This window comes from Pinus tabuliformis, chromosome 2_1, assembly GCF_031772625.1.
Source record: "Pinus tabuliformis cultivar Carrire ecotype Pingquan chromosome 2_1, CPIR1, whole genome shotgun sequence".
NCBI lineage: Eukaryota > Viridiplantae > Streptophyta > Pinopsida > Pinales > Pinaceae > Pinus > Pinus tabuliformis.
Window position 1 is genome coordinate 764,245,536 of NC_142299.1, and position 7,558 is coordinate 764,253,093.

Sequence of the window (7,558 nt, forward strand, 5' to 3'; positions counted from 1 at the left end):
CCTGGCACTTGGGTTGGGCCCAACCCCAAGAGCTACAGGCTCCCAAAAAGAAGCTCAGAACTGAGGCAAAATGCAATTGATCTCCATTATTCAGAAAATAACCATATCACAGAAATGTTTACAACAAAGGCTCCACAAATGAGTAAAAACAGAGTAGCACTAGAGTGCTAACCTACTGACTAAAAAATGACTAAAATCGAACTGCCAACTAGCTAAATTTTTCCCACAAAGTGACTAACTGAAATGATGCCCTAAGCCTTCTCATTTATACAAATTGAGGACCCCAACAGCCCTCCTAAACTTTAGGAACTTGGCTGCCAAAACTTGTATTTAACAGCAACTTTACTAGCCCTTGCTCGGCTGCCCTTGTGATAATCGATTTGGTGGCCCTTGAACTCCGAGCTGATGGTGGAGAATTCGAGGTAAGGGCCCATAAATTAAGGGGACACCTTCATACAAATCCTCTTCCTTTTTCTTCCACGAATTTGGCTTCCAAGTGCTCATTAAAACCTTTGATTTTGTCTCAAAATTGACGAAAAACCTGCACAAAGCACCCATTAGACTTGTTGGCATAATGACTAACCCAATTTAGTCTATTAGCATAAATATAATAAAAAACATGCAATAAACTAATGAGAATGATGGATTAAGTCGAATTAGGAGGCTGAATGAGCCCATATAATTATCCATTTTTGGGGCTCATCACCTAGATCCCCAATCACTCCCTTGCCAAGGCCTCCATCTGACTATGGGTTCCCATTCGCTCCCATAGGCCTAAATTAGTGCAACTGTGGCCATTTTCTACTAGTGTTGTGCTAGAGACTACGAGAATTAAGGCTACTTTCTAGGCCTGGGTCTTAGCCTCTTCCCAGAAAGCTATGTAACTTCCAGAACTAATAAAAGACATGAAGATAATCCTTGTAAACAAAAACTCGAACCAGGACTTGACCTGACCATCCCCAACCGGGATTGACATTATTTCAAACACTTAGTAGATATGCAGCCTACAGGTCATGAATGCAAGTCTGAACATAAGGGATTGAAAACTTATCTAAGGTTTAACAAGAAGGGTCACTACCTTTTCACATTAGTTGTCTTAACACCAATTAGGTCTTGCATTCATTATTTATTCAGTTATGAGTGAAAACATGAAAAGAGCCATGACTAAGATATATCATAAAACCATGCTTATAACCAGCATATAACCAGATAAATAACCATAAGAGAACAACCATTAAAGCCACATAATAACCAGTACATTTCCTTACCAAAAGCAAGAGAAACTTAGCTTTTATTAACCATAGGCAATTACCAACTGGGTTTGGGACTTCCACGTTCCACTTGACCATAGATTGGCTAAGCCAAATATCTCTTTAACCAATCACCCCCGTGCCATATTCCAAGCATGAATGTGGGATCTCATGGGATAAACCAATCCAAAGACAACCAAGGGAATCCAAAGGTTAAACCACCTCCACCCTCTCCATACCATGATCACACCTAAATCGGTGTCAAGATCAAAAAATTAAACCTATCTTGGATGCCTTTGGATTCCTTCACCATCCTTGAGGAATTTTCCTGTCTCCATCCTCAAGCTTTACTATGTATCATGCCATTACCGGTCAAGGGATTCCTAGGCCTTTAGGAATTTTCCTGAGACCACCTCACCTCAGATTCCAAAACCATCCGACAATCCAAAGCTCAAACCGAGAACAATCCCATCACACCATGGCTATCCAAAAATGGAAAGGATAGGCTAAAATCCAATGTTGAATCTTGGAAAAATCCATGCTAATGACAAAAAAAGAACCATATACCAACATGCACATACCATGCATGTCAAAACCAGCTAGGAAATCACACATGCAATCTGTTACTTGCAAGTATTCCCGCTAAACTATTTGACCCTTGCCTTCCTTTGCTTTCCTTGTCCTTCTTTGCTTTTCCTTTCCTTTCCTTTCTTTGCTTGCTTACTTTCCTTGTCATCTTGGTAATTTCTCCTCTTTGAGACAAATTCTAACACTAAACTGACAAAAGGTTGACCAAAGCTACCAACTAATGCTTTGAGGTCCTTTTATTGATGAGGCCTCTAATTTCTTCAATTTTCCATTATTTTCCTCCTCACATGCAACGTGTGACCTTTCACCTTCCCTTTTCTCCTAATTTCTGTTATTTTCATAAATAATGTGCCAAAAATACCTTTTTGTCTTTCCAAAGCCTTTGCCAATTTCCCCTTAGCCATATAACACACCAAGTGATTTCCACTAGGATATTTTGCCCAACATTCATCTTGGAATAAGTGTCCCTTTCCCATGGTCTTATTTTACCTTTATTAACTTTTATTACATGCACTTTTAACCCAGGCCCGTTACACTAGAATCAACAAGATACATCTAGTCCACCTAAGAAAAGGAACCATGATGAAATTATGAAGCCCCATACAATACAAAATTTTCCCAAATGATCCACAAGTAGCAATGGAGCAAGAGTTAGAAATCAACAAAGGGATGAATCTCTTCCAAGGAACAAATTTAGAAGATATGTCACATCAATACAAGCTTATGCCACATCAAAATAAGTTCTTTGGTCATTGTTTCTCATGCACAAAATTTGGACACAAAGAATGAGATTGAAAAACCTATAATAATATTAGGTATAGAGGATATGATCAAGTCCCTAGGCTCAAATATATGGATCAAATTAGAAGTTATGAAAACAGGTCATATGGGTAATTTCTACCAATATTCAAACCCAATGTAGAATGCTACATGTGTCATAATGAAGGACACTTAACACATGATTACATGATCAATTTGAAATGGCACAAGGGAGAGGCACTCTCTATTAACTCAAGAATGAACTCCAACAAGTGGAGAATGAAATAGGAAGAACAATCGTGAAGCATTGATTAACAACCATGTCCCTTTTCCATTGACATCAAAGGGGGAGAGAAAATAGAAATTGAAGTTGAGAAATTAGGACCAAGAAAGAATAATCTTCATAGTTAGTTAGGGGGAGTTCCCAACAACATGTCAGGGGGAGTTTGGTCTATTTCCATCAATGACTATCAATGTCTAGTGGTATTTTCATCAATGAAAAAGGGGGATATTATTGTAAATAGTGTTATCATTTATGATAACAAGTGTCATTTTTGTCAAAGGGGAAGTCTAAGGAAGCAACAATGTAATTCATGTATCAAAAGAGGTTGTATGATAGTTTGATCTCCTACATGTTCTCATCAAGTGAGGCCAATGTGGTATGAAGTTTATTTCATTTTTATTAAAGTTATGGTGCTAAGATTAATATATGGATGGTATGATTAGATAGTCCTCTTTGAGACCTTTCTAACGGTATATCACACTTGGAAAAACTCTTCCCAAATTAAAAGTTATCATTTTTTTGAAGTTGGTAGTTGTAATGAGGACCGAAAACACCAAATTTATTTGAAAATCACCAAAATGTTAAACATCATGCATGTTGAGGGTGGATCCAAAAATTAGTACACAATCAATAACATCAAGAGCACGAACATGTGAATTGTTTAACACAACTAAACATCATGGACCTTTTGACTGATATGATGATGAAAGATGGCACGTCTGGTGAATGGTATGCAAATATGCATTATGTTTAACAAGGAATGTCCCCTCATATATTCCATGTGGTTTTCTCTAGACCAATGAAATATTGACATGTGGGATACATCTAGTGGTAGTTCAATTGGTAGTGATAGATGACAGACTAGAGGACAATGAAATGGAAGTAAAGTGATGATGTGGTAGTTCAACATAACATCTTTGACGAAGAAACTAGGGTGGCAGAACTAGATGGTAGTACAATGACAGGTGGTAGCTTGTGAGAGGCTCAAAAATATGATGTGGTAGGCAATGATGACATGGAAAAGGATGATGATGTGGCATGAAGAGGATGACATGGCATCTTGTCATGAACGAATGTGGCATGCATACATGACACTTTCAACTAGCCTATAAGGGCTAAACTCGGTGACACATGGCCCACTTAGAATGTGCCATGTGCTAGGTATGACATCATAGTGAAATCAATAATCGATTGCATAATGATCCTTAGATCCCAATCATTTGATGTCGTCCCATGGAGTTATCAAAGGTCAACCCATTCCTCCCAAAGTGACTCTCACTACTATACATATTGTTTGCATGGCTCATAATGAATAGCATCCAAGAAGAGTGTGGAGAACAAGGTGAAGGCCTGGCCTTCATGTCTAGTCCGAGGTAACTCAGTTTGAGTGGTTCTAGGGTTGAGACCTTATGAAACCCTCTAGTGTGACGTGGAGAAAGCCGAGAGCACAATTGTGTTGATTGGTTTTCCCTTGGTGTGATGTGGAGAGTTCCGAGGGCATAATTCTATTGATTGATTTGGTCATGGCATGATGTGGAGAGTGTTGCAAGCATAATTCTATCGATTTATTTTACCTTGGCGTGACATGGAGAATGTCGAGGGAACAATTCTATTGATTTTTTTGACCTTGGTGAGGTGTGGAGAGTGCCGAGGGAATAATTCTATTAATTGGTTTAAACCTAGTGTGATGTGGTGAATGTCGAGGGCACAATTATGTTAATTCATTTGGCCTTGACATGATATGGAGAGTGTTGGGAGCACAATTATGTTGTTTGGTTTGGATCTAGTATGATGTGGAGAGTGCTAAGAACACAAATTTTTTTATTGGTTTGGCCATGGTCTAACATGGACAGTGTTGAGGGCACAATTCTGTTGATTGGTTTAGTCCTAGTGTAATGTGGGGAATGTCGAGGGCATAATTCTATTGAATGGTTCAGCCCTAGCATGACGTGGAGAGTGTCAAGAGAAAAATTCTCTTGATTGGTTTGGCCTTGGCATGACGCGAAGAGTGTCGAGAGAAAAATTCTGTTGATTGGCTCAGCCTTAAGGAGATGTGAAGAATGTCGAGAGAACTTTTTTTATTGGTTTAGCCCTAGTATGACATGGAGAGCACCAAGAGCACAATTCATGGATTGGTTATTGATCATCCCAGCGTGACATGGAGAATGCTGAGAAGCACTATTTGTTGATTGGTTGTTCACCTATGATGTGGCAAGGACCTCTGGGTAAATTCAAATAAACTTAGTGATTCCATCCTGCATGAGGTACATTGTAGCATAGTTGGTTGGCATCCCATGAGGTCAAGGATTCAAAATTGGTGGAAGGTTGGTTATTATATTATTTTTTATTTTTCCAATGGAGAGTCATTTTGTTGAATGTTAAAGTCAACCGAAGTTAACCATTTTATAGAACGACTATCAAACTTTGTGCATTTTATAGAACACACATCAGAAAGTACCATTTTATAGATATTTTTTTTTCTAATGTTTTGGGGGTCAAATTGAGGGCAGATTATTTTGAAAAAATATTATTTGTTGAATTTCTTTGTAATGTGATAAAGTGAAGCTAGAAACAATTGATGAGATTGGGAAGGTCATGCTTATTGGTAATATGAGTACATGAACTGGATTTTGACATATGAGGTAATTTGATTTGGATATGATTTAAGCTTTTGGATCTAGTCTAAAATATTGTGAAAAGTGGCCCAAACCAGGCTGAAGAAGGAGGTGGGTGCCTCAATTAGGTTGAAGCATGAACATTTTTTGAGGTTGATGCCTCAATAAGGTTTTAGCCTATTGCAAGTGGGTTCTTCAACATTTTGGGGGTTAGTACCTACAAATTTTCTTTTGGGGGTTAGTGCCTCCAATAGGTTGGTGCCTGCAAATCTATGTAATCAAATTGAAAAAGTCAAGAAAAAATTGTAGTTTTCTCTCACAAGGGTTTCCATGTAAAATTTGGTGTTCTTAGATGTTGATGTGATGGTTTTTTCTTGGTGCACAATTTCATTTATTGTTATGATGCACATTATTTTTTGATGCTCTACTATATGTTCAATTATTGATGAAAGGGTTTTGAAATGAGGAATTTTCCATTACACTGATTCACCGCCCCCCATCCCCCTCTAGTGTGATATTTGGTCTAACAATTTGAACATATTTCACTAGGTATGGTATCTCGTCCTGATAATATCTTAAGTATTTTGAAACCTTTTATATAGTTGTTGTAATTATATTTGCTTATTAGCATTGCTTGTTTTAACTGAATGTTTTTGATATTCCTTTTATCACTCCCCAGTGAAAATGTCAAAAATTTCTTAATACAGAAAAGTTTTCCATTTCAAAATTTTAAAACCTTCCCTCCTAAAGAAACTTGTATATAATCATGATAAACTGAATTGTCCTCTTCTATGGAGGTGAGGTAAGACTTTGTCTTAGTTCATCGTTATCTTTGTACCCTATCAAGGAGCACCTTAATGGTACACTCAATCACCATTTATTCAAAGCCCAGTGGGATACCTTATACTCAAACACTAATAAGCATGCCATAGAATGAATAAGTAACATGAAAAATATTGTATATTATATTTAATCAACACTCTAATGTAAACTCTAAGTTTCATTGAAAAATGTAATATAAATCATATCTTCACTAACATACATAGAATGACTATGATTGAGACTCTTGGAACTTGATCCTATCAAATACACACGATATTCATCTATATATGGTTTCTCTTTTTATATAAGATCCTTTAAAAATGCTCCCAATTTTTTATTAGACATTACCCCAACCTAAAATATAATATAGCAAGTAATGCTTATAATTATAAATGGAAACTATCCATAAAATAAATACATATATGTAATTACAAATCAATCATGGTGATTTGCTAGGCTTCATCAACTTGTTTTTCTATGCTCATTCTTCTATGGCATTCCTCATCTTTTACCTTTCATCTAACATCATCATCTAATCCCTCTCCATTGTAAGCCATATATTAATACAATACACTACTATTGTAAGTATATAAAATCCATGGAATAAAATATATTCATACTTTTACATGAGCGATGAAAACATGCATGGATAAAATAAACATACCTATAGATTCTTTGGTAACAAAATATGATAATTAGAGGGGTAGTTCTATGCAAAAATTTCTATTGACTACTTTTGTTTTCCCATATGTCTATGGATGGAATTCCATTGAGCTCTTCATCTTCATGTCCATCTTCTCCCATTTTGTAGTCCATACTGCATTGAGAAATCTGGTGTCCTTGTTTGAAATGATGTTCCTTGATATCCCAAAGTGCATCCAAAGCTATTCAAATTAAAATGTTATTGCTTCTTTCCCTCTCATGGTCCTTTAATAGGGCATTGAAATGCACATCTTACTGAACCTATTGACTACCAAAAATAGGTAGTCATGTCCATTCTTGGTTGTTGATAAATCTTGCACAACGTCCATGGAAATTCTTTCCCAGGGATGAGTGAGTACAAGTAAAGGATGGTATAGACCCTGTTTCTTGTTACTAGGATTGCTAGTACAACAAAGTATACATCCTATAATGAACCTTACTACTTCTTCTTGCATTCTGGGTGAGTACACATACCTTTTTAAGTTGGAAACAGACTTCCCAACACCAAAATTCCCTGCAACCTTAAAGGCATGAGACTC